The 27,702-nt window shown below is 43.4% G+C and overlaps 1 long non-coding RNA gene, 2 other non-coding genes and 1 pseudogene across 3 annotated transcripts; 1 reads left to right on the top strand and 3 right to left on the bottom strand.

The window, feature by feature from the left end:
* Positions 1-1,208: 1,208 nt before the first annotated feature.
* On the bottom strand, positions 1,209-25,816 carry LOC139032378 (uncharacterized). Its single transcript, XR_011484902.1, has 3 exons — positions 25,404-25,816; positions 9,533-9,664; positions 1,209-1,510 (listed from the first exon to the last, which is right to left on the bottom strand). It is a non-coding gene; the product is annotated as an uncharacterized lncRNA (long non-coding RNA).
* On the top strand, positions 16,297-17,250 carry LOC110132582 (nucleophosmin-like; annotated as a pseudogene).
* Positions 24,982-25,053, bottom strand: TRNAE-CUC (transfer RNA glutamic acid (anticodon CUC)). Its single transcript has one exon. It is a non-coding gene; the product is annotated as a tRNA-Glu (tRNA).
* Positions 25,336-25,441, bottom strand: TRNAL-CAA (transfer RNA leucine (anticodon CAA)). Its single transcript has 2 exons — positions 25,404-25,441; positions 25,336-25,381 (listed from the first exon to the last, which is right to left on the bottom strand). It is a non-coding gene; the product is annotated as a tRNA-Leu (tRNA).
* Positions 25,817-27,702: the final 1,886 nt, after the last annotated feature.

The raw sequence follows: 27,702 nt of genomic DNA, 5'->3' as shown, positions 1-27,702 counted from the left end.
GACTTTCACTTCACTTCACTTCAGGGCTTCTAAGGCCTTCATCAGGTCCAAGAAGTGATGAAGGTGGACTGTGGGACAGGGAGGTTCTCAGTAGATGTCAGCCTGAATTCCCATCAGCCCCGCCCCTGACTTCTTCATCCTTTCCCTCTGGGTTCCAGCCCCTTCCCAGATCTCCTCCTGCCCTGTGCCCTCCTCTCTTTCTCCAGAATGCCTTTCATCACTTGACATACTACATAGTTACTTTATTTTCCTCTCTCCTCCTTTTTTCTAGCTTAGAAAAAAAATTTAATTTTAGCACATAGGTACTTCATGATTTAAAATTTGTTTACATTTTTACTAGTGTATAATTTATATACAGCACAGTGCAGATATCTTAGTTGATGAAGTTGTGTGTATTTTTACAGTTGAGTGACAATCACCCAGGTGATGATTTAATGCATTTCCTTCACCCCAGAAGGTTCTCCTGTGCTGCTTTCCAGACAATACCCTCAAGAAGTAATCCCCACTGTTACTTTCATTCCCAGTGTTTAGTTCTGCATGCTTTTTAAACATGTGTGAAACTTTCACTTCACTTTCATAAATAGTTTTGTTGTTGTTGCTCAGTCATTATGTCATGTCCGACTCTTTGCAACCCTGTGGACTGTAGCCCACTAAGCTCCTCTGTCCATGGGATTTCCCAGACAAGTATACTGGAGTGGGTTGCCATTTTCCTTTCTCCAGGAGCTCTTCCTGACCCAGGGACTGAACTCTTCTGCTTTGGCAGAAATATTCTTTACCACTGAGCCACCAGGGAAGCCCACATGAAATAATATAGCATATTTCTTTTGCTCACTTTTATGTCTGTGACATCTACCCATGTTGGTTGTGAAGTGTTATCAGTCATTTGTTTTATTTTCTTTGTTTAATCGCTTTTTCCTACTGAATAGTATTGTATGAATATGTACTTCATATATACATTTTATCTGTGTGAGTTTAGGGCCATTATGAACATTCCTGCATCTTTGGTGGACATATGTACTCATTTACGGATACATATTAAGGAGTGAAATTTCCAGATCATAAGGTATACACATATGCAGCATTAGTAGATAATGTGTACCAAGTTACACATCTACCAATGCCATATAAGAGTTCCAGTTGCTCCATATGCTTGCCAGAACTTTCTACTGTCAGGCTTTTGATTTCAACTATCTCTAATGGCTCGTGGATATGAAGAAGAATCTCACTGGGACTTTAATCCATATTTCCCTGATGACTAATTATGGTGCCTGTTCATTTGCATATTCTCTTGTGAAAGTCCTATGTGTTTTTTCCTAAGGGATCCCAGACACTTTAGTAGGGTATTCAGTAAAGATGTGCTGAATGAATGGGTAAAAAATGAATCAACAAAATGGATAAAATCCACCAGAATAAGAGGCTTACCCTCACCACTGGCTGCCACTATGCTTGTCTTCAAAGATCTCCAGCACTTTGCAGATTTGTCTCCTTTGGTTGGGCTTCCTGGGTTGCACTAGTGGTAAAGAGCATACCTGTCAAAGCAGGAACTGTAAGAGATGCAGGTTTGATCCCTGGGTCAGGAAGATCCCCTAGAGGAGGGCATGGCAAAACACTTCAGTATTCTTGCCTGGAAAACCCCAAGGACAGAGGGTCCTGGCGGGCTGCAGTCCATAGGGACACAAAGATTCAGACACAACTGAAGTGACTTAGCAGCAGCAATAGATCTTTGGTTACATGCATAAGAGTTGTGGTAGAACTGGGGCACTTTGGGAAGCTATTAGAAAGGTCTGAAACAGGATGCCAGCTTCCCAGCTGAACAGCTTGGCAAGCACATTGCTATAACACTGCCACGCTTGGGGCACCCCTTTGGCTCTGGGTTTCAGAGAACAGAGAGGGAGGTATGCCAGGAACAGGTACTGACACATTTACACATTTCCCTACCATTCACCAATATCTACTTTCTACCCAGTCAAATCCCACCCCTTCTCTCCAGCCCAGACTGCACCTGACATTCGTGTTCCTACTGTAACCTAGGCAATCTTGAATTCTCACCACTCAGCAAAGGGCAGGACAGAAGAGGGTGACAGTTCTCAGAATGAGAGGACTGTAGGAAGTAGAGCAGGCCTGAGTCCCAGAAGTGGGGAGGTGTGCATGAAAAACAGAAATACACTAGGAACCCAGAAGAGGAAGAAGTGCAAGTTTCACACCCAGAGTAAAACCCCAGTGGGGAAATCTAACCTGAAAATCCTGAAGTACGTAGGGGGTGACAAGGGGGCCCTTGTGGGAGGATCCAAGTCTAAGGAAAGGTGGAAAGGAGAGCAAGAACACTGCCTGAATTCAGACAAGTGATATGTAAAGATTCTCTGACCTCACTGCTGACCGCAATGGGCACACAAATCCACACCTCATTCCTGCATTCACCGATGTAGCACTCTTTGAGCACCACTACATACCCACCCTCCACTAGACATCATAGATAAACAAGCAAGTTTCTGATATCATGTAGTTCACATGCTAGCCAAGTAGATAAAGGCATAACCATGCATAACCAGTAGTCATGTATGGATTTGAGAGTTGGACCATAAAGAAAGCTGAGTGCCGAAAAATTGATGCTTTTGAACTGTGGTGTTGGAGAAGACTCGAGAGTTCCTTGGACTGCAAGGAGATCCAACCAGTCCATCCTAAAGGAGATCAGTCCTGAATATTCATTGGAAGGACTGATGCTGAAGCTGAAGCTCCAACATTTTGGCCACCTGATATGAAGAACTGACTCACTGGGAAACACCCTGATGCTGGGAAAGATTGAGGGCAGGAGGAGAAGGGGACGACAGAGGGTGAGATGGTTTGATGGCATCACCGACTCAGTGGACATGGGTTTGGGTAGACTCTGGCAGTTGGTGATGGATAGGGAGGTCTAGAGTGCTGCGGTTCATGGGGTCGCAAAGAGTCAGATACGACCGAACGACTGAACTAAACTGAAGTTAAAGAAAGTCTCACAGTGCTCAAGAAAAATATTCTAAATCCTACAGGACCTCAAAGAATGAGCTGGAGAGTTCTTGGGGTGGCTACAATCTTGAGCAAGTTCCGGGAGTTGGTGATGGACCGGGATCCTGGCCAGCTGCAGCGTGGGGTTGCAGAGTCGGACACGACTGAGTGACTGAACTCACTGACTGATGCAAAACTAGAGTGCTAGTAGAAATAAAAACAAAGTATCCCAGAAACTGAGCAGGCAGTGGTAAGGGAGGTTAAGTCAAGGGGCTGCCATAACTTGACTTGTGTTTAGAACTGTCATTCTGGTGGTAGCCAAGGGACAGAAGTGGGGAGAGCCTGGGGAAGTGACCATTGTGAGGGATGTGGAGAGAGCATCTTGGCCAGGTCGGGGGTGGGGAGACTTAGCTAAGAAGTTGCGGGGGCCAGTGAGAGGCCCTGGAGAGGCAGAGCTGAGGGGGCTGAAAACCCTGGAGATGAAGATTCAGCGGGAAGGAGGACTCAAATCTACTTCGGGGTTTCTAGCCAAGGACACTGGAAGGTCAAGGGTTCACTCAGTCCAGGTTGAGGGAGGCAAGGAGAAAGGTTTGAGGGCTGGTGGAGAAGAGAGCCCTGGATTCTTCCTGATTACCCCCCATTCAGCCTCTCCTCTCCAGCAACCTTCCCAGGCCCTAGTAAAACTGAAAGTTGCTCAGTCATGTCCGACTCTTTGCGACCCCATGGACTGTAGCCTGCCAGGCTCCTCTGTCCATGGAATTCTCCAGGCCAGAATACTGGAGTGGGTAGCCATTCCCTTCTTCAGGGGATCTTCCCAACCCAGCGATGGAACCCAGGGCTCAGGCACTGCAGGCAGATTCTTTACCATCTGAGCCACTAGGGAATCCCGGTGCAATTCAAAGAGTGGGATCTGGGAAGTTCAAAGGCAGGAGAGAATATACCTCCTAACCCCGACCACGTGTCTCAGACAGACCTGAGCCACATGAGGACTGGGCTGTTGGAGTGAGCTCTCTTCTGGGGACCCAAGAACCATACTCAGAGTCTGTGAGTACCCACAGCTATCCTTCCAGGCCAGGGCTCTAGACGGGGCCTCCCCCACTGCCCTAAGCCTCCCCCATTGCCCTGTCCCTGGCCTACTCTCCAAACCAATAATGGAAACATATCATCTGACATATATTTTGGAGGGGACAATGAGGAAGATTTTTTTGAAGATGCAGGATGATCTATACTTCATTTACATATTTATTCACCCATACAGCAAATAGTCACAATGAGGCTGCAGCTGCGCCAGGTGTGGAACGTGACTACAGAGGATAAGGCAGACCTGGCCTCTGGCTCCTAGGGAAGGCGTCTGGGCTACTAAGCGGTGTCTCCACCCCAGAGACAAGATGCAGCAGATCTCTAAGGTAGTAGTTGATTAGCTCAGGAGGGTAAATAGTGGATTGAGGGCTGTGGGGCTGGTGTCAACTTACTGTGGCCAACAATGAATACCTCTTGGCACCAGGGCCAACACAGACTCCCTGGTCTGGTTCCTTCTGGGTGAAATAAGAGGGCTCAGCTGCATAATTTGAGCAGCTCCTTTAGCTCAAAGATGTATTGTTCTATTCTCCTCTTTTGCTGAGAAGGAGCCCTCTACCCCAATGGACTGACTTTGGAGGGCCAGGCAGCTGATAGGAAAGTAGGAGTAACTCCATGCAAATTTCCTCCACTCAAAGCACTTATGTTTCCTAGAAGGCCCAGCTGTGCATCTTCTGATTTTTTAATGGCTGAGCAAGATGCTGGTAATTGCTTACCATTTTAAGCACCGTTTTCCAGCAATATGGCATTCTGGTTAGAATGTAAATCTCACAAGGGGATAAGGAGGCAAAGAGACAAAACTTATGACTTCAGGATGGGTCAGATTCCACTTCTCACAGCAAGGAAGGGAGAAGGGATAAGCTCCATTCTTGTTCTTGAAGAAAAGGTAGATGGCTGAGGGTGGAGGAAGGCTGAATTCTGAAATGCACGTGTTTAAAAGAAATTATAAAGTAAAATAAATTATAAAATCCGGCACATGGGTTCTCAGAAAGAGGCTGGAGAAGCACAGGAGGCCCTCAGGAGAGCAAGAGAGACAAGGCAAATGGAGTCAAGCTTTAGACAGGTAGACCAAAGGACAGAGAGTCTGGGCTGGGCACTGCCCCAAGCATGAAATCTGCAAGGAAATGCAGAGCGTAGAGAGAGCCTTTGTACGAAGCCTTTGCCCAAAACATTTGTCCATATGTCCTTTCTTTCCTCTGCCACCAAATTTGCTCATTTATTTGTCTACCCAATTTTTTAACCACTTGTCCATCTGTCCCTCCATCCACCTCTGCATGCTACAAGCATGTCGAGTGCCCAGTATAAGCCAGGCTATGTACAAAAGGGATTAATTTCTGGTCCAAAATGGAGATTGAGGAACTGCCTCCTATCTTACTCTGTGCCAGAACAGAAGGAATTGCAGAAAACTGTCAAAGGTGATGAGTGGAGCAGGGTGGGAGAATGAGGTGGTGGGGGCACATATAGTTTGTCCTTCTATGCTTTCTTTTTCTGTAATGCCACTATACCATCACAGTCACAAATGAAGGAAGAAAGGTGGCCCAAATGAAACATAAATCCTGAGGTGGGAATCAAGGGTACAGTCATACATTGGATGTGTGGATTCTTATAAAAAATAATGAATACACATTTTTAAAGGTATATGGTGGTTAAGTCTGACGGGAGGATCAGACTCCTCCATACTGTAGGGAAAGATACAGAGGGAAACTTGGTAACAAAGTGTATTAGTCTACTCAGGCCCCCACAACAAAATACTGCAGACTGGGGTGGCAGAAGCAACAGAAATTTCTGGAGGCTGGAAGTCCAAGTTCAAGGTGTTGACAGAGTTGGTTCCCTTGAGACCTCTAGTGCCTTCTCTCTATGTCTTCACGTGGTCTTTGCTCTGTGCACACATCCCTGGTGTCTCTGTGTCTCAAAATTTCCTCTTCTTATAAGGACAACAGTCAGATTGCATAGGGCCTACCCTAATGGCCTCATTTTAACTTAATCATCTCATTAAAGGCCCTCTCTCCAAATACAGTCATGTTCTGAGGTACTATGGGTTAAGATGACAACATAGGACTTGGTGGGGAGAAACAATTCAGCCCATAACACAGATAATAGTTTCAACAAGGACAACAATAAGAAAATGACAGTCACAAAACACATCTTCCGTAGGCTCCTAGAGGAAACATATGAGCCAGAATTAATGGAACCCTGTCCAAGGCAAGTGTGATAATGCAGGCTCACAATCAGGCAAAGTTTAACTTCAATGAACCGTCTTTAGGAAAGGGCCTTACAATGTCTCTCAAGGGCTTGAGAAGCTGGTACCCTACCGAGTACATCTCAAAACTATTGAGATTATTAAATGATACCTTTATACTCTCTATCTTCACCCCGCCCTTCCACAGCCAGTGAGTTGGGTCTTCTCACCACAACCAACAGTCTATCAACCCTAAGGGGGAAATGGGGCATCCAATGTGGTGCACAGGTCCACCTCACCTGTCCCCCACATTGGATTGAGGGCTTGGCCAAGGATGACAGTACAGCTGGCCAAGGGCAGGCACCCTGGGCAAGGCTCCTTGAGCGGGGGAAGTGAGGGGGCAGTGCTCAGCCTCAGCACTTGGGGTGCTGGGGGCAGTTTGGTAGTCCTGGTGACTAAGACACCCTCCAGTAGGGAAAGAAGGGTATGGGAGTGCCAGGATGTTGCATCACAGGTCTAGAAATATAAACACTCCTCAAAGCAACACCAGTGTTAATACTAGCAAGACATCTTGGTCCTCAGCTGTTTGCTTGCCATCTCCACAGCTATGTGCCTGGTGTGGCTGGCCCTCACCCTCCTGTCTGTGCTGGGCCTGGGGACTCAGGCCTCCAACAGCCAACCTATCAGGTGCTTTGAGGACCCCCAGTATGAAGAGATGGTGCGGCTGACCCAAGATGGGCTGGGGCAGATGGCGGAAAGGAAACAGATAGTGGTGATTGGGGCAGGCATGGCAGGGCTCACCGTTGCCAAGACCCTGTAGGATGCTGGCCACCCGGTATATGTGGGATAGGATCTGGGAGGGTCCTGCGTGGGGAACTTGGGAGAGAGGGAGGTGGACAGCCTCAGAGAGTTGGGACAGGGAACTGGGTCTAGGGCTTAAGACGGGGGTAGAAGGGCTAGGAGAACCGGATGGTCTGACTCTATAACAGGGGGAGATCTGGGGGAGAGGAAGGAGGGCTGTGAGAGCCTGCTAGGAGGGGGTGTGTCCATCCTCACTGAGGTTTGGAAAGGGCCGTCTTTCTAGGTGACTGTCCTGGAGGCCTCAGGGTGTGTGGGTGGCAGAATAGAGACCCACAGAATGCCTGGAGCACAGTGGTATATGGGTCTGGGTGCCATGAGGACACCCTACAGCCACAGGTATGGTTGGGAAAAGTGTGGGCGGGTAAGGAAGACTGGGGGCATGGGTAGAAATCTCATTTGTACCCTCAGGATTTTAGTTTCTGGAAGTGATGAGTAGCCATGGAGAGGTTAATGCCACTGGTAAAATTTATTACTTATAGTTTCAGAGAGAAGGGAACACAACACAGCATACAAGGCCCTGGGGATGCACTGGGATGGTCAGGAAGCAGAAGACAGGAGCAAGCAGAAGGCACAGACCACAACCTTTACTGGAGTTCCTGAGGGGGAGGCAAGGTAGGACAGAGTAAACAGCTTAGATTTGGCTGGTTTGAATAATTACAATGGGCTTTGGGCTGTAGGCATGGTCTCTGGTTGCCTGGTACCTGACCCTGGATGAGTTAGGGCAGGGGAAATATTGACTTGGTGTGTGGGTAGGAGTACGGCCTTAGATAAGCCAGGCTGCACAGTGAAAGGAGAGTTCTAGGCAAGATGACATGCAGGAGAGACATAAACACTTTGATGAAGGTTCAGCCCTATGATTAATGAATATCAAATAGAAGGAATCTAAGAACACACAGTTAGAACACACAATTTGAACTAGCAGTCAACATCAAGGCCAAGACAAATAGTAATGATTGAGAATCTTTTCCTGTAAGTCAGTAGGGCTGGATCTGACCCCAACTCACAGCCTCAATGTTTCATTCTATATATTGGGCATAATGACACAGACAGCTCTGCTTAGAAGCCCATGTGGAGGACCCTAAAAGATAACTGGGATGGGAGAGCACCTTGAAAAGTCAAAAGTGGCCTAGTAGGTTTGCTAACAATGGTAATAAAGAGTATCCATCGAAGATGATGCAGTGTCTGGTAGGAGCCCTGGCACCAGGAATTGGCACCAGTTAACCTCATGAAGGGTCAGCCTAAAAGGGAGTTCTGCTCCACGGAGAATGCAGGGTGGTGGAAAATGCTTCCTAGAGACTTGGGAAAGATGAACATGGCCTCCGGGGAAGATAAGACCAGAGGACCCTGCCATTGTGCTCTTCATGCCACCTCCTGGGCCTTGAGACCACAGAACTCAGACAAAGTGAGAGAGATCTTGGTCAAAATAGAGGACAAGCCTGGTGTGATGGACAAACCACAAGAATGGTGGCTCTGTTCCCTCGTGGCCCTGCTGCCATGAGTGTAGTACCAAAGAGGCCTGCAGTTCAGCCTTTGGATAGAGGCCAGCAGATGCAAATAAATCTATGGGGAGCAAAGACAGAGCCCCTGGAACAGGGACAGCTGGCAGGCCTCCTAAGCTACTTCTTAGGATTATATGAGGCTCATACAAGTGAAGGGCTCTGCAGAGTGTATATACATGAGAAGTAGCACAGAGAGTTAGCTGTTTTCCTATTATTAGGGCCAAGAAGAACATTTTGAGGCTGTCAGAGCCCAGTATGCCAGGCAGACACACAGCAGCCCGCAGGAGCCTGGCTGAATGGCCAGGCCACACCACTCTGTCCAATTCTGTTTCTCCTTGTCCCTGGATGCAAAGCAAGGATTCTCGTGTTGGCTTCCAGATCCCCTGCCTTCTCCCCCTGGACATGGTTGGCTGGTTGCAGCAATACCTGACCACAGTAGGGAACCTGAGCCGTGGGACCTTGCAGATGGTGGAGGACCTAATGAATATGTATGGTGGCTATTACCACACCTTCTTAGAGATCCTGTGTAACTTCATCTTCTTCTCCCAGGATTCCCGATGGGAAACAGGCTGGTGAAATGGGGAAATGGGCATGGGTGAGCCAGTTACTAACCAGGACATTTTGGGACTGGTAGAAAGCTTAGATAAATTGGGTGGAAAAATCCCAAAAGAAATGGGCAAGTGGGAAAGCAGGGGTTTCCAAACTCCAATGAACTCAGAATCACTAGGGGCCTTGTTAAACACAAAAGGTTGAGCCCTACCCCGAATCTCTGATTCAGCACATCTGGGCTAGGACCTGAGAACATGCCTTTCTGACATGTTCCAGGGGCTGCTGCTGCTTTCTGTCTTTTTGTTTAAGAGCCCCACTTTGAGAACCTCTGACTAAGAGGCAGTCACATCAGGAAGGTACAGATCTGCTTTGCTCTAAGCCTCACCTGCTTTCTGGTTACAGACATGAGGGTCCTTACAAGGTGCCTCACTGTCTTTCAGCCAAGGATGATGAATCAGGGGTACTAACTCCAGACTCCAACCATCAAACCCCTGGTCACTGTCAGGATAGTCTGAAGCTGCAAAAAGAAAAGAAACCGAGACTCACTCTCCCTCAGAGTTCTGTGACCTGATTCCTACTACTAAAAAAAAAAAGTGCTACAGATATTCAGGAGGGGACATCAGAGAAGGTCCATTAGAGGGCTTAGCCTCTGTGCAGTCCAAATGGCCCATCCTCTGCCTAGCCTTGTCCATCAACATTCCTCCTCCTGTCTCTCCCTTGCCTGCTCACTCTCAGATTCGATGAAATCACTGGGGGCTTTGACCAGCTCTCCCATGCCCTGCATGCTGCTCTCTTGCCCGGGACAGTTCAGCTCCACTCGCCACCAGAAGAGGTGGAGTCATACGGAGATCACATGCACATCACCTACCAAACGCCTGACCCTCTGAAACCCAGGGCACGTCTGACTGCTGATTGCATGATTGTGGCCACCACAGCCAAGCCTGCCCAGCTCCTCCGTTTCCAGCCACCTCTATCCCATGGCAAGGAGAATGCACTACGATTCATCCACTGCAGCAGTGTCATCAAAGTGTTCCTGGCCTGCATGCAGAGTTTCTGGGAGCATGAAGGCCTCTTTGGGGGTGAGTCCGGCACTGATCAGCCTTTCCTCTTTATCCACTACCCGTCATACCTTCCCGGATGGCACAGGGGTCATCCTCGCCTCCTTTACCATGGAAGACAACTCCTCTTTCTTTGCTGCCCCGGACCATGCCCAGGCAGCTGATGCTGTCTTGGATGACCTGGCCACACCCATGACCTCTCCAAGGAGGAGCTGCGGGCCCTGTGCCCCTATTCCATCATCAAGCACTGGAGCCAGGACTCCCACTCCATGGGTGGTTTTGCCCTCTTCAACTCCCTACCAGTACGTGGACTATGCCCAGGAACTTGGATGGGTCCACTTTGCTGGTGAGCACACAAACCTGCCTCATGGCTGGACTGACACAGCCATCAAATCAGGGCTCAAGACAGCACAGAACATACAAGAGGCTGTGGGCCTGGCTTTGACAAAGGGCCCCAGAGATCCAAAAGAACCCCACTCCAAAATGGAGCTATAGCTACACCCGAAACAATATTGTAAATCAGGTATACGTCAATTAAAAAAAAATGGAGCTATAGCTACACCTGAATTGATCATGTAAATCAACTGTACTTCAATTAAAAAATAATGGAGCTATAGTCAACTTCTTGACATTAGAAATTAGAGTAATTCTGGTCACCATGGCCACCCAGGAATAGCATCAAAATCCACTCTTTGATTTTATCTCCACATTTTTCAAAAAGTGTCAACCAAGAAGTGCCATATAAGGCCCAGGAACAGAATCCCTCTAATAGTTGGCCACCCACGATCTTGGATTTATTGGTAATGTCTCAAAAACAGCAACATATGATATAGTAGTGATTAAAACAGTAAGGCATTCATTAAATTTAAGGCTATCACTAAGTATTTTATCTACATTCTGACTGGCATCTGAATAATTATAGAATTGAATGCTGAGAGTCAGAGAGGCCTTCGATTTCCAAGGGCCTCATCTGGGGTCCTTGGCTCTTCTATTATTCCTTTAATCTGAGTCTACCCCTACCTACCCTCCCCATGTCTACTCCATCTCCCATGACTGTTAATTTTAAGGGAAGCTGAGATCTTGGATGGAGACAACTGTGTGACCAGGAACATGCTCAAGGCCATATATGTATATTGGGAGTAGGTTTCAACATAAGAATTTTGGGGGCAACAAAAATGTTCAGTCCATAGTAGGGACTATATGTTCAAATAAGTGTGATAAGTGACAGATGATAGTGTTTGTAAGGTATAATGCCAGAAGTGGGCTTCTTCCTGACTGAGGGCTAATGTCATCCATTATGCAGAGAGCAAGTAATGTTTTTAAGTAATTATAGATTCATCAGTTCAATTCAGTTCAGTCTCTCAGTTGTGTCCGACTCTTTGCGATCCCATGAATCACAGCACGCCAGGCCTCCCTGTCCATCACCAACTCCCAGAGTTTACTCAAACTCATGCCCATGGAGTCGGTGATGCCATCCAGCCATCTCATCCTCTGTCGTCCCCTTCTCCTCCTGCCCCCAATCCCTCCCAGCATCAGGGTCTTTTCCAGTGAGTCAACTCTTCACATGAGGTGGCCAAAGTACTGGAGTTTCAGCTTCAGCATCAGTCCTTCCAATGAACACCCAGGACTGATCTCCTTTAGGACGGACTGGTTGGATCTCCTTGGAGTCCAAGGGACTCTCAAGACTCTTCTCCAACACCACAGTTCAAAAGCATCAATTTTTCGGCGCTCAGCTTTCTTCACAGTCCAACTCTCACATCCATACATGACCACTGGAAAAACCATAGCCTTGACCAGACGGACCTTTGTTGGCAAAGTAATGTCTCTGCTTTTTAATATGCTATCTAGGTTGGTCATAACTTTCCTTCCAAGGAGTAAGTGTCTTTTAATTTCATGGCTGCAGTCACCATCCGCAGTCATTTTGGAGCCCAAAAAAATGAAGTCTGACACTGTTTCCACTGTCTCCCCATCTGTTTCCCATGAGGTGATGGGACCAGATGCCATGATCTTAGTTTTCTGAATGTTGAGCTTTAAGCCAACTTTTTCATTCTCCTCTTTCACTTTCATCAAGAGGCTCTTTAGTTCTTCTTCACTTTCTGCCATAAGGGTGGTGTCATCTGCATATCTGAGGTTATTACTATTTCTCCTGGCAATCTTGATTCCAGCTTGTGCTTCTTCCAGCCCAGCATTTCTCATGATGTACTCTGCATATAAGTTAAATAAGCAGGGTGACAATATACAGCCTTGATGTACTCCTTTTCCTAGGAAGTTGCAAAGACAGTACAGACAGGTCCCTGTGTCCCTTTCATCCAATTTTCACCAATGGTTGCATGTAACATAATTGTAATATAATACCAGTATCAGAACATGACATTAATACAATGTGTGTTGGTAGTTTTATTGCATGTGCATATTCTTTTTAAATTTTTTTTAATTGGAGGATAATTGCTTTAAAATGTCATATTGGTTTCTGCCATACATCAACATGAATCAGCCATAGGTATACATATGTCCCATCCCCCTTGAACCTTCCTCCCCCCTCTAACCCCATCCCACCCCTTCAGGTTGTCACAGAGCACCAGGCTGAAATCCCTGCACTGTACAACTTCCCATTAGCTATCTATCTTACACATGGTAATGTATTTATTTCAATTATACTCTCTCAATTTGTCCCACCCTCTCCTGCTCTCCCTGTGTCTACAAGTCTGTTCTGTATGTGGAGTCTCTACTTCTGTCCTGCAAATAGTTTCATCAGTACCATTTTTCTAGATTCCATACATATGTGCTAATATATGCTATTTGTTTTTCTTTTTCTGACTTACTTCACTCTGTATAGCAGACTATAGATCTATCCACCTCTCTAGAACTGGCTCAGATTCATTCCTTTTTATGTCTGAGTTATATTCCCTGTGTACGTGCACCACAGTTCCTTTATCCATTCATCTGTCAATGGACATCTAGGTGGCTTGTGTGTCCTAGCTATTATAAGTAGTGCTACAATGAACACTGGAGTACATGTGTCTTTTTCAATTATGTTTTTCTCAGGTTATATGCCCAGTAGTGGGATGGCTGGGTCATATGGTAGTTTTATTTCTAATTTTTAAAGAAATATCCATACTCTTCTCCATAATGGCTATTAATTTATATCCCACCAACAGTGCAAGAGGGTTCCCTTCTCTCCACAGGCTCTCTAGCATTTATTCTTTGCAGCTTTTTTTTAATTTTAATTTTTTAAATTATGAAAGCATGATAATACATTTACAAGAGACTTGGAAAATACAGAACAAAGTTACATATAGCTCCATTATATATTAACATTACTTTTAAGTAGGTAAATTAAGGTTTTTAGTTGGAGTTTCAATATCAAACTCTCAAAAATTAATAGAATGAACAGACAGAAAAAAAAGTAGAAGGATACAGTGGACCTGAAAAGTACTATTAACCAATTCAATATAATTAAGATTTATACAATTTTCACACAACAGCAGGGTATGAATTATATTCAAGTTCCCATAGGCTATAACCAGGAGACACTGGAACATATCCAGGGACATAAAACAAGATGCAAAAATGTCATGGTCTAAAGGTATTAAAATCATACAGAATCTGTTCTATCACTGTAGAACTATGTTAGAACACAATATCAAAAGATATTTGAAAATAACCCACATATTTTTCAACTGTAATGTGACAGTTACCAAGAGAAATCTAACTTAGCCATTGAAAGCCTCAAGAAGATTAAAAGACTGGAATAACACAGAGGGTGATTGCAGAGAAGAAAGCATTTAAGTGAAAAACTAATGTCAAAATGAAAAATTAATATCAAAATTAATTTAAAAACTCCATGTATTTGGAAGTTCAATGTCCACTTTTAAATGATGGGTGTATCTAAGAAGCCATAACAAGAAACATTAGAAAATATTTGTAAAAACAAAATGAAAAGAGAATTTATCAGAATTTGTTGCATGCAGCTAAAGCTGCTCATTTCAACTAAATACAATGTGGAATCTTGAATATGGTATGAAAACAAATCATGGACACTAAAAATATTTTGTGAAATTTGAACAAAACCTATACTGTGCATGCTAAATTGCCTCAGTCGTGTCCGACTGTTAGTGACCAAGGGTTTCCATTCCCTTGTTCAGGGCATCTTCCTGACCCAGGGATCAAACCCACATCTCTTATGTCTTCTGCATTAGGCAAGCAGGTTCTTAACCACTAGTACCACCTGGGAAACCAAAAACAGATTACATAAAAGTAAAAGATAATCATACAGTCCTGTTGCTTTTAAACATGGCTGCTCATTAGAATCACATCTGGAGGTTTGGAGAAAAAAAAATACCAGGGCATTTGTTTTTTTCAAAAATATCCAAGATAATTCTAATCTGCATCTGGATTTTAAAAACTGATTACAAATTTTTCTATTAAATGGTAGTTTCAGCAATATAGAATTCTATTATTTTCTGTTGACTAGTCATGATACAATGGTATTAAAACAAAGATACATAATCACAACAGTAAAAGATGTTTTTCAGCTATCTCAATTAACAGGAGTCAAAAAATAAAAGATAATTATAATTGCAAGCCATAATGGAAATATGATTAACTTAACAGGGCTTTCTAGGTGGTGCTAGAGGTAAAAAACCCATCTGCCAGTGCAGGTGATTTAAGAGATGCAGATTTGATCCCTGGGTTGGGGAAGACTCCTCTGGAGAAGGAAATGGCAACCTACTCCAGAATTCTTGCCTCGGAAATCCCAAGGACAGAGGAGCCTGGTGGGCTATGGTCCATAGGGTCACAAAGAGTTAGGTCACAAAGAGTCAGACATGACTGAAGTGACTTAGCATGCATAAAATAATTACTTACAACTTGGGGAGTTAAATAGGGGATTGGAATGCAAAAGTAGGAAGTCAAGAGATACCTGGAGCAACAGGCAAGGTTGGCCTTAGGGTACAAAGTGAAGCAGGACAAAGGCTAAAAGAGTTTTGCCAAGAGTACATACTGGTCAAAACAAACACCCTCTTCCAACAACACAAGAGACAACTCTACACATGGACATCACCAGCTGGCCAATACTGAAATCAGATTGACTGATTATATTCTTTGCAGCCAAAGATGGAGGAATTCTATAAAGTCAGTAAAAACAAGACCTGGAGCTGACTGTGACTCAGATCATGAGCTCCTTGCTGCAAAATTTAGACTTATATTGAAGAAAGTAGGGAAAATCACTAGCCCATTCAGGCATGATCTAAATCAAATCCCTTATGATTATACAGTGGAAGTGACAAATAGATACAAGAGATTAGATATGATAGTGTCTAAAGATCTATGGGCAGAGGTTCATAACACTGTACAGGAGGTGGTGACCAAAACCACCCCAAAGGAAAAGAAATGCAAGAAAGCAAAATGGTTTTCTGAAGAGGATTTACAAATAACTGAGAAAAGAATAGTGAAAAGCAAAGGAGAAAGGGAAAGATATACAAAACTAAATGCAGAGTTCCAGAGAATAGCAAGGAGAGAAAAGAAAGCCTTCTTAAGTGAACAATGCAAAGAAATAGAGGATAACAATAGAATGGGAAAGACTAGAGATCTCTTCAAGAAAATTAGAAATATGAGGGAATATTTCATGCAAAACTGGGCACAATAAAGGACAGAAATGATAAGGACCTACCAGAAGCAGAAGAGATTAAGAAGAGATGGCGAGAATACACAAAGGTACCATACAAAAAAGGTCTTAGTGACTCAGATAACCACGATAGTGTGGTCATTCACATATAGCCAGACATCCTAGAATGTGAAGTCAAGTGGGCCTTAGGAAGCATCACTATGAGCAAAGCTAGTAGAGGTGATGGAATTCCAGCTGAGCTATTTCAAATCCTAAAAGACGATGCTGTGAAAGTTCTGCACTCAATATGCCAGCAAATTTGGAAAACTCAGCAGTGCCCACTAGGACTGGAAAAAGTCAGTTTTCATCCAATCCCAAAGAAGGGCAATGTCAAAGAATGTTCACTATCATACAATTGGGCTCATCTCACATGCTAGCAAGAAAATGCTCAAAATGCTCTCCCACTTAAGTGCGTGTCGCCAACACATGGAGGATTCAATGGAGATAGACATGAGCACCCTGAGGCTCCAGACTATCTTTTCAGTTGTGAACTAAAGGCTGACAGAGATTATCACGTCAAGGTGGATAATGATGAACATTTATCTTTATCTTTAAGAATGGTCAGTTTAGGGGCTGGAGCAAAGGATGAATTATGCATTGTTGAAGCAGAGGCAATGAATTATGAAGGCAGCCCAATTAAAGTAACACTGGCAACTTTGAAAATGTCTATACAGCCAACAGCTTTCCTTGGGGGCTTTGAAATTATATCACCTGTGGTCTTACAGTTGAAGTGTGGTTCAGGGCCTGTGCATATCAGTGGACAGCACTTAGTAGCTGTGGAGGAAGATGCAGAGTCAGAAGATGAAGAGGAGGAGAATGTGAAACTCCTAGGTATATCTGGAAAGTGTTCTGTGATAGCAAGATTCCGCAGAAAAAAGTAAAGCTTACTGCTGATGAAGATGAAGAAGAAGAAAAAGGAAGATGATGATGATTTTGATGAGGAAGTTGAAGAAAAAGCTCCAGTAAAGAAATCTGTATGAGATACTCCAGTCAAAAATGCACAAAAGTTGAACCAGAATGGAAAAGACTCAAAACCGTCAACACCAAGATCAAAAGGTCAAGAATCCTTAAAAAAAAAAAAAAAAAAAAAACAGGAAAAAGCACCTAAAACACTGAAAGGATCTAGCTCTGTAGAAGACATTAAAGCGAAAATGCAAGGAAGTATAGAAAAAGGTGGTTTCCTTTCCAAAGTGGAAGCCAAGTTTATCAATTATGTGAAGAATTGTTTCCAGGTGACTGACCAGGAGGCTATTCAAGATCTCTGGCAGTGGAAGAAGTCTCTTTAAGAAAATAGTTTAAACACTTTGTTAAAAATTTTCCATCTTATTTAATTTCTGTAACAGTTGATATCTGGCTGTCTTTTTTATAATGCAGAATGAGAACTTTCCCTATCAGGTCTGACAAATGTTGTCCACGTTCCATTGCCAAGTATGTGTTGTCCAAAATGCCTCTTTAGTTTTTAAAGATGGAACTCCATTCTTTGCTTGGTTTTAAGTATGTATGGAATGTTATGATAGGAATAGTAGTAGTGGTGGTCAGACAGATGGAAACAGTGGGGAGACAAAAATATACATGTAAAATAAACTCAGTATTTTAATAATAAAAAAAAAGATTGCTGGGAGAATATCAACAACCTCAGAAATGCAGATGATACCATCCTAATGGCAGAAAGTGAAGAGGAACTAAAGAGCCTCTTGATGAAGGTGAAAAAGGAGAGTGAAAAAGCTGGCTTAAAACTCAGCGTTCAAAAAACTAACATCTTGGTTTCTGGTCCCATCACTTCATGACAAATAGACAAAGAAAAAATGCGAACAGTGACAGACTTTATTTTCTTGGGGTCCAAAATCACTGTGGATGGTGACTGCAGCCAAGAAGTTAAAAGATGCTTGCTCCTTGGAAGAAAGGCTTTAATGAACTTAGACAGAATATGAAAAAGTAGAGACATCACTTTGCCGACAAAGGTCCATATAATCAAAGCTATGGTTTTTCCAGTAGTCATGTACGAATGTGAGAGTTGGACCATAAAGAAGGCTGAGCACCAAAGAATTGATACTTTTGAACTTGGGTGCTGGAGAAGACTCTTGAGAGTCCCTTGGACTGCAAGATCAAACCAGTCAATCCTAAGGGAAATCAACCCTGAATATTTGTTGGAAATATTGATACTGAAGTATTTCCTATTCCTCCAATATTTAGCGGACTTAGCGATTAGACAACAACAATCTTATCGGAGGTTTCCCATAGATCCTGTGGACTCCAGGGCTGGATAACTTCAGGCTAAGCAACTAATAGAGACAGTGCAGCCCCGTTTATCAGTAGATAATCGGATTAAAGTTTTACTGAGCGGGACCCTGCCCACCAGAACAAGTTCCAGTTTTCCCCAGCACCAAGACTGATGGTGAAGCCGAAGCTCCAATACTTTGGCCACCTGATGCAAAGAGCTGACTCATTAGAAAAGACTCTGTCGCTGGGAAAGATTGAAGGCTGGAGGAGAAGGGCATGACAGAGGATGAGACGGTTGGATGGCATCACCGACTTAATGGACATGAGTTTGAGCAAACTATGGGAGATGGTGCAGGACAGGGAAGCCTGGCCTGCTGCAGTCCATGGAGTCACAGAGTCAAGACTCAACCGAGCGACTAAACAACAGTCCCTCTCATCAGCCTCATCCACCAGGGGGCAGACAGAAGAGGCAAGAAGAACTACAATCCTGCAGCCTCCAGAATGAAAACCACAACCACAGAAAGTTAATTGAAATGAAAGTGCAGAGGACTATCTCCCAGATGAAAGAATAGCATAAAATCCCAGAAAAATAACTAAATGAAGTGGAGATAGGCAATCTTTCAGGAAAAGGATTCAAAATAATGATAGGGCCAGGGGGACCTAGGATCCAGGATAACCCAGGATCATGGGGGAAAAAAATGGAGAAGGTGCCATAAATGTTTATCAAAGACCTAGAAGAACTAAAGAATAAACAGAGATGAACAATACACTAGAAGGAATCAATAGCACAATAACTAAGGCAGAAGAACAGATAAATAACCTAGAAGGCAGAATGGTGGAAATCACTGCTGCAAAACAAAATATAGAAAAAAGAATGAAAAAAAAAAATTGTACTCTGGGACATTAAAGGCCCCAATATTCACATTACAAAGGTCCCAGAAGGAGAAGAGAGAAAAGACTTGAGAAAATATTTGAAGAGAAAATAGTTGAAGATTTCCCTACCATGGGAAAAGAAACAGTCAACAAAGTCCAGCAAGTGCAGAGTCCCAGGCAGGATAAATCCACACATCGAGACACCCAGTAATCAAACTGAAAAAAATTAAAGACAAAGATAAAATGTTAAAAGCAACAAGGGAAACACAACAAATAACATACAAGGGAACTCCCATAAGATTATCTATTTGTAAATTTTTTGATGATAGCCATTCTGATCAGTGTGAGGCAGTACTTCATTGTAGTTTTGATTTGCATTCCTCTAATAATAAGCTATGTTGATCATTTTGTCATGTGTTTATTAGCCACCTGGATGTCTTCTTTGGAGAAATATCTATCAAGGCCTTCTGCCTATTTTTTGTTCAGGTTGTTTGTTTTTCTCATGTTGAGCTGCATGAACTCCTTACATATTTTGGAGATTAATCCTTTGTCAGTTGCTCATTCGCAATTATTTCCTCCCATTCTGAGGCTTGTCTTTTCATCTTGTTTATGGCTTCCTTTGCTATCCGAAAGCATTTGAATTTAATTCAGTCAGTTCAGTTCAGTCACTCAGTTGTGTCCGACTCTTTGCGACCCCATGGACTGCAGCACGCCAGGCCTCCCTCCCTGTCCATCACAAACTTCCGGAGTTTACTCAAACTCATGCCCATTGAGTCGGTGATGCCATCCAGCCATCTCATCCTCTGTCGTCCCCTTCTCCTCCTGCCCCCAATCCCTCCCAGCATCAGGGTCTTTTCCAGTGAGTCAACTCTTCGCATGAGGTGGACAAAGTACTGGAGTTTCAGCTTCAGCATCAGTCCTTCCAATGAACACCCAGGACTGATCTCCTTCAGGACGGACTGGTTGGATCTCCTTGCAGTCCAAGGGACTCTCAAGAGTCTTCTCCAACACCACAGTTCAAAAGCATCAATTTTTCGGCGCTCAGCTTTCTTCACAGTCCAACTCTCACATCCATACATGACCACTGGAAAAACCATAGCATTGACCAGACGGACCTTTGTTGGCAAAGTAATGTCTCTGCTTTTTAATATGCTATCTAGGTTGGTCATAACTTTCCTTCTAAGGAGTAAGTGTCTTTTAATTTCATGGCTGCAGTCACCATCTGCAGTGATTTTGGAGCCCCAAAAAATGAAGTCTGACACTGTTTCCACTGTCTCCCCATCTGTTTCCCATGAGGTGATGGGACCAGATGCCATGATCTTAGTTTTCTGAATGTTGAGCTTTAAGCCAACTTTTTCACTCTCCTCTTTCACTTTCATCAAGAGGCTTTTTAGTTCCTCTTCACTTTCTGCCATAAGGGTGGTGTCATCTGCATATCTGAGATTATTGATATTTCTCCTTACAATCTTGATTCCAGCTTGTGCTTCTTCCAGCCCAGCATTTCTCATGATGTACTCTGCATATAAGTTAAATAAGCAGGGTGACAATATACAGCCTTGATGTACTTCTTTTGCTATTTGGAACCAGTCCAGTCTCGTTCCATGTCCAGTTCTAACTGTTGCTTCCTGACCTGCATACAGGTTTCACAAGAGGCAGGTCAGGTGGTCTGGTATTCCCATCTCCTTCAGAATTTTCCACAGTTTATTGTGATCTACACAGTCGAAGGCTTTGGAGTAGTCAATAAAGCAGAAATAGATGTTTTTCTGGAACTCTCTTGCCCATTACTCTAGAAGGTGGGTCATAGAGGATCTTATGTGAAAATGTGTTCTGCCTACATTTTCCTCTAAGAGTTTTATAGTATCCTTGTGTGCTCAGTCGCGTCTAACTCTCTATGACTTTATGGACTGCACCCCACCAGGCTCCTCTGTCTGTGAGATTCTCCAGGCAAGAATACTGGAGTGAGTTGCCATGCCCTTCTCCAGGGGATCTTCCCAACCCAGGGATCAAACCCACACCTCCTGGGTCCTCTGAACTGCAAGCAGATTCTTTACTCACTGAGCTACCTGGGAAGCCATTTGGGTCTTTAATCAATTTTGAGTTTACCTTTGTATGGCATTAGGGAGTATTCTCATTTCATTCTTTTTCATGTAGCTGTCCAGTTTTCCCAGTACCACTTTGTGAGGAGGCTGTTTTTTCTCCATTGTATATTCCTCCTTTGTCAAAGATAAGGTGCCCATAGGGGTGTAGTTTATCTCTGGGCTTTCTGTCTTGTTCCATTGGTCTACATTTGTGTTTTTGTGACAGTACCATACTGTCTTGATCACTGTAGTTTTGTGAAAGTGAAAGTTGCTCAGTTGTGCCTGACTGTGACCCCATGAACTATAGTCCATGGAATTCTCCAGGCCAGAATACTGGAGTGGGAACCCAGGTCTCCTGCATTGCAGGCGGATTTTTTTTTACCAGCTGAGCCACAAGGGAAGCCCTTGTGGTAATTTTGTAGTACAGTCTGAAATAAGAAAGGTTGATTCCTCCAGCTTCATTCTTCTTTCTCAAGATTGTTTTGGCTATTCTGGGGTCTTTTGTTTTACCATACGAATTGTGACCTTTTTTGTTCTAGTTCTGTGAAAAAATGCCATTGACAATTTGATAAAAGGAAAGGAAAGTGAAGTGGCTCAGTCGTGTCCGACTCTTTGTAACCCCATGGACAGTAGCCTATCATGCTTCTCCATCCATGGGATTTTCCAGGCAAGAGTATTGGAGTGGGTTACCATTTCCTTCTTCCAGGGGATCTTCCTGACCCAGGGATCAAACCCGGGTCTCCCACATTGTAGGCAGATGCTTTACTGGCTGAGCCACAGTTTGAGAAGGATTGCCTTAAATCTGGAGAAGGCAATGGCAACCCACTCCAGTATTCTTGCCTGGAAAATCCCATGGATGGAGGAGCCTGGTAGGCTGCGGTCCATGGGGTCGCTAGGAGTCGGACACGACTGAGCGACTTCACTTTCATTTTTCACTTTCCTGCATTGGAGAAGGAAATGGCAACCCACTCCAGTGTTCTTGCCTGGAGAATCCCAGGGACGGGGGCGCCTGGTGGTCTGCTGTCTATGGGGTCCCACAGAGTCGGACACGACTGAAGTGACTTAGCAGCAGCAGCAGCCTTAAATCTGTAGATTGATTTGAATAATATTGTCATATTCACAATATTGGTTCTTCCAACCCAAGAACAAGATATATCTTCTGTCTGTTAATGTCTTTTATTTTTTTTCTCATCAGTGTCTTATAGTTTTCTGTATACAGCTCTTTTGTCTCCTTCAGTTCAGTTCAGTAGCTCAGTCATGTCCGACTCTTTGTGACCCCATGAACTGCAACATGCCAGGCCTCCCTGTCCATCACCAACTCCCAGAGTCCACCAAACCCAAGTCCATTGAGTCGCCTTAGGTAGGTTTATTCCTAGGTATTTTATTATTTCACATGTGCATATTCTTCTAACTACAACCACAACAAGATACAGAACTATTTCATCAACGCAAAGATTTCCCTCTTGCTATGCCTCTTTAGTCACTTCTGCCCCACTCCCTACCTCCCAACATCTCCAAGCCCTATCAATCAGTAATCGGTTTTCTATCACTATAATTTTTCTTTTTAAAAATGTTATGTGAATGAAATCATGAAGTATGTGACCTTTTGATACTGACTTTTTCACTCAGCATAACTCCCTGAGGTATATCCAACTTATATCCTGCATCAGTAGTTCATTTATTTTTAGTGCTGAGTAATATTCTATGGTATGGTGGTACTACCACCTGTTTAACCATTCACCTTTTGAAGGGCATTTCAATTCCGTTTTTTGGCTGTTATAAATAAGAGTGCTTTGAACATTTGTGTACAGGTTTTTGTGTAAATATCAGTTTTCATTGCTCTGGGATAAATGCCTAAGAATGTAACTGTTGGGCCATATAGTAACTGCATGTTTAGTTTCCTTAAAAAAAAAAAAATTGCTAGACTCGTTCTTAAATGGCTATACCATTTACATTCCCACTAGCAATGAACAAGTGATCCAGTTTCTTGTCATCGTCAGTAGCATTTGCTTATCACTGCTTTTTATTTTAGCTATTCTGAAAAGCTTGTGGTGATATCTCATTGTGATTTTAATTTGCACTTCAACAACATTGAACATCAATGTCTTGTCCTGCCATTGGCTCATTTTCTAATTGGATTGTTTACTTTTTTATCATGGAGTTTTGAGAGTTCTCTATACATCCTAGATATGAGCCCTTTGTCAGAGATGTGGTTTGCAAATTTTTTTTTTTCTGTTTGTAGCTTGTCTTTACATCATCTTAAGGTCTTTTGCAGAATAAGTTTTTCATTTTGATGAGGTCCAATTTAATATTTTCCTACATGTCATTTTTAAGAACTCTTCACTAAGCACTAGGTCTTAATGGTTTTCTCCTATGTTTTCTCATAAAGTTTTATAGTTTTAAGTGTTACATTTAAATCTATGACTCATTTTGAATTGATTTTTGTATAACATGTGAGAAATTTTTCAAATAAATTGTATTATTATTCTACTAATAAATTGTACATACTCATGGTAGAAAGATCAGCAAATGCCTGACATTAGGACAAAGAAAATTAAAAATTTTCATAATCCTACCAGTTATAGAAAATCAGTTACATTTAGTATATGTCTTCCCAGCTTTTTTAAATTCTTTACCCACACACACAAACACACACATAACATATGTATACATATATACTTAGGTTCCTTCCAATTCCTTTTGAAGAGGAGGGAAAATTTCAAAATGAAACTTAAAGGTTAGATGAAATTTCATTCTCTTACTCATCCTTTGATTGGCCAGCTTTACAGATGAGAAAACTAAAGCTTAGAGAGAATAGACAGCTTGCCTTCTGAAAAGTCCAGTCAGGACTTGCACTCAGCTCAACCTGACCACCAGTCATCACTTGCTATGCTATACTCCACACGACACTGAATTACCAAAAGGAAAAAAAAATAAAAGCCAACAGCTAGGAAAGAGAAAAGCAGAGGCAAAATTACTTGTTCAAGGGTAGTTTGGTAAGCCAAGCTGTAACTAATATGGAGGTAGGCTATATCCTAACAGTTTGGCTTGGAGGTCTAGAAAAGATACTCAGGGAGAAATGAATACTTTCAAAAAGAACAAATTAAGCATAGAGGGTCAGAATATTATACAAATACTAAAAAGATAGAACTTAAATATGGCTGAAGAGTTTTTATTATTAAAATAGATTATTTTCCACAGGAGTCACAACAGAAAAATGAGCAGTGGAAATTTCTAGAATAAAAAAATTTAAAAAGCAGCTATAAAGGATATTTTGGGAACAATTAGGGTAAATTCAAATGTGGACTGGCATCTGATGACAAGTTAATGTTGATTTTCTCAAGTGTGACATGCAGTAGTGTAACAATGTATGCAACTTTCAAACGGGTGGGAGACTGAGGAAGCTCTGATTATGTCTAGCGAGAAAGAGAAAATGTGGCAAAATATTAACCTATGTCGTATGTAGGTAGAAAGAACACCGGTGTTCGTTATGTCATTATTTTACTTATTTCAGTTTACTTTCAAAATAGAAAGGAACGTGTTGGGGTAGGAAGAATTTCCTGACTCCTTTTTATAGTAAAACTTGCCTGAGTCGTGAGCAGTGAGCCCCCTCTAGGTGACATCGGTCATTCTAATATCATTTTGAGTATTCGGGGGACTTTTGTTTTTTTGTTGTTGTTTTAACCCTGGGCATTGGAAGACCTGGCACTTGTGGCAGAATCAGAGTTTTCTTTTGGGATCAGTTAGTGCTGTCTGCCTTGTTCTTCCTTTCCTAATTAAGGTATCGTAAGTATAGTACAGTGATTCACAGACAGCTGGCACTCCTTAACCAGCATAATCCTCGCCTCTGGTAATTACGTTCTCCTGAACAGAAAGGTAACCAATATTGTATTTTTGGCATTAAGTTGAAACAACAAGAAAAAAAGCCAACAAAAGCACTTTCCCTGACCGGGAATCGAACCCGGGCCGCGGCGGTGAGAGCGCCGAATCCTAACCACTAGACCACCAGGGAACACATAGGAGAGCCTTCTACTGTAAGCTAGACTAACTGTATAAAATGTGACGTAAACTGGGTTGCTGAATGCGGTTACTAGAAACTCCGGTATTCATACCGCCTCCCTCTTCCACCTGACCGGTTTCTCGGCCGCTGCAAAGCCGAAGAAAACAGATAATGACGAACCGGAGCAACGTAAAGTCTGAATATGGCCGCTGTCTCAGAAACAGAAAACAAAAACCGCCAGCACTAACGGGAAATGGTCTTGGATACGTTCGCGAAAGGTTGCAAAAACGCGCCTGTCAGAAGTGGGATTCGAACCCACGCCTCCATTCGGAGACCAGAATGCCCTTGGGGAAGGTACACACCTTGAGTCTGGCGCCTTAGACCACTCGGCCATCCTGACACGCTGGAAAGAAGTTGTTCTGGAACGGCCTGCTTTCTGCGACAGCCTGCTGCGTTGCCCCGCCCCACTGTGCAGGATGTCGGCGGATCCACCAGGTCCGGGCGGAGAAGAACCTTTCGCTGGGCGCCTGCGGCTGCCTGCGAAAAAACTCTTGGAAAATGCCGGGTTTGCAGTTCCTGCCGACTGCCTAGCCTCTCCGGTTGGCAGGAAAATCGAGTCAAGAAGCAAGGACAATCCCGCTAGAAAACCAGAGGGTTTAGTGACCATCCGACCCAGCAAAGGAAGGAAACTACAATAGCAAAAGCAAAAAGAAAGTGCCAGGTTTCTGCCCATCGGGCGACCCGCCACTGCCAGATCCCAGGCTCCCACCGCACATGCCTGGCCCTAGCTGGGGAAAACTGGCTAGTTGAGTGAATACAAGGAAAGCGTATGGAAATAGCTTGCCACAGAGGAAGCAACAGTGATTGCTGTTGCTTCCAAATTATTAGGGCTTTCTGCCTTGTTGTCTTTGGCATACCCATCCTTTTAAGACCCACATCTCCTCCTCTAACAAGTCACCCAGTCCTGGCTAGAGATAATGGGGGGCTATCAGTGTTAAAGAAGAACACTACTCATTCACGACACTCCTTAAAGCACTGTAAGGAGAACTTTATTAAATGGGTGGTGTGGGGGATAGCAATCAAGATATGTATGGCTACTACTGCATCAGGGTCTTGCAGTAGGAGAGGCGAGATTGAATTCAACTCCGAGTACAACAAGCGAGACTGGAAATTTATAGCCAGAGAGAGAGGTAGGGTGCATTCAGTGGATGAAAAATTACTAAGGGCGCGGCGGTGGGGGGTGGGCGGGGGGAGGATTCTGTCCAAAAGGATATCTAACTGGTTTCTTGCTGAAGGTAGACCAGGATATTAGATATCACCTGGTAGAGGACCAGGAACCCCATTATATATTCAGAGTGATAATATATCAAGGATGGGGTATTCTGGTGAAACATACTGAGCAGGATTTCTGCTAAAATTGGGTGTTATAGAGACAAGCTTGAAAGTCCAAAGTCAGGCCTAGTTGAAAAAGATTTCAGGGGGGACAGTTTTAACAAAAGAGAGCAAAGATATCAAGTTAGCATCAACTGGGAAGTCCTGCTTCTTGTGCTCCAGACAACATACCATTCAATCACTCATTCATTCATTTATTCACTGAGTCTTAATCGATATGTTTTTGTCGTTCAGTCCATCAGTCCTGTCTCACTCTGCGGCCCTGTGGACTGCAGCACGGCCAGGCTTCCTTCCCTGTCCTTCACCATCTCCTGCAGCTTGCTCAAACTCGTGTACATTGAGTTGGTAATGCCATCCAACCATCTCGTCCTCTGTCATCCCCTTCTCCTCCTGCCTTCAATCTTTCCCAGCATCTGGGTCTTTTCTAATGAGTCAGTTCTTTGCATCAGGTGGCCAAAGTATTGGAGCTTCCGTTTCAGCATCAGTCCTTCCAATGAATATTCAGGGTTGATTTCCTTTAGGTTTGATCTCCTTGCAGTCCAAGGGGCTCTCGAGAGTCTTTTCCAACATCACAGTTCAAAGGCATGAATTCTTCGGCGCTTAGCTTTCCTTATGGTTCAACCCTCACATCCATACATGACTACTGGAAAAATCATAGCTTTGACTAGATGGTCCTTTGTGGGAAATTGATACAGCAGTGAACAAAGAGGAGGTCCCTACCCTGGCAAACTGACTGCTAGTGAAGGGGATAGTCAGCCCAAAGGAACATACAAGCTGTGAGGACAAAACAAAAGCAGGGCAATGGCATGGTGCAGGTCTATTTTTAGACTGTGATGATCAAGTAAGATCTCACTGCCTTTTTCTAAAAATAATTTTCAAAAAGTAAAACACATGATTCCAAGCAAATAAATGAGTGACGCATGTATCAAGATTTTACTCAACTCATTAATGAGGGTCTTTGTATGATGTTATAACCAATTCAAAGGAGATTTTGAAGAGTTTTTTTTTTTAATAGTCAGACAAGGGAATTTGAAAAGAGATTGCTAACAGATGTGAGATGGGTTAATTTATCAAGGGTATGATATTTAAGGTATGGTTTCTACCTTGGGGTTGGTTTTTTGTTTTTGTTTTTGTTTTTTAACCAGAAATAAATCAGGTGCCTCTCTTCACAAATTTTATTTGTATTGTGATACATAGGAATCTTTGGCCTTGCTTCCACACAGAAACACTTTGGATCACTGTCGATTTTCTACAGGTTAATTTCTACCC

This window comes from Odocoileus virginianus, chromosome 3, assembly GCF_023699985.2.
Source record: "Odocoileus virginianus isolate 20LAN1187 ecotype Illinois chromosome 3, Ovbor_1.2, whole genome shotgun sequence".
Classification (NCBI taxonomy): domain Eukaryota; kingdom Metazoa; phylum Chordata; class Mammalia; order Artiodactyla; family Cervidae; genus Odocoileus; species Odocoileus virginianus.
This window is presented reverse-complemented; position numbering and strand designations above follow the sequence as displayed.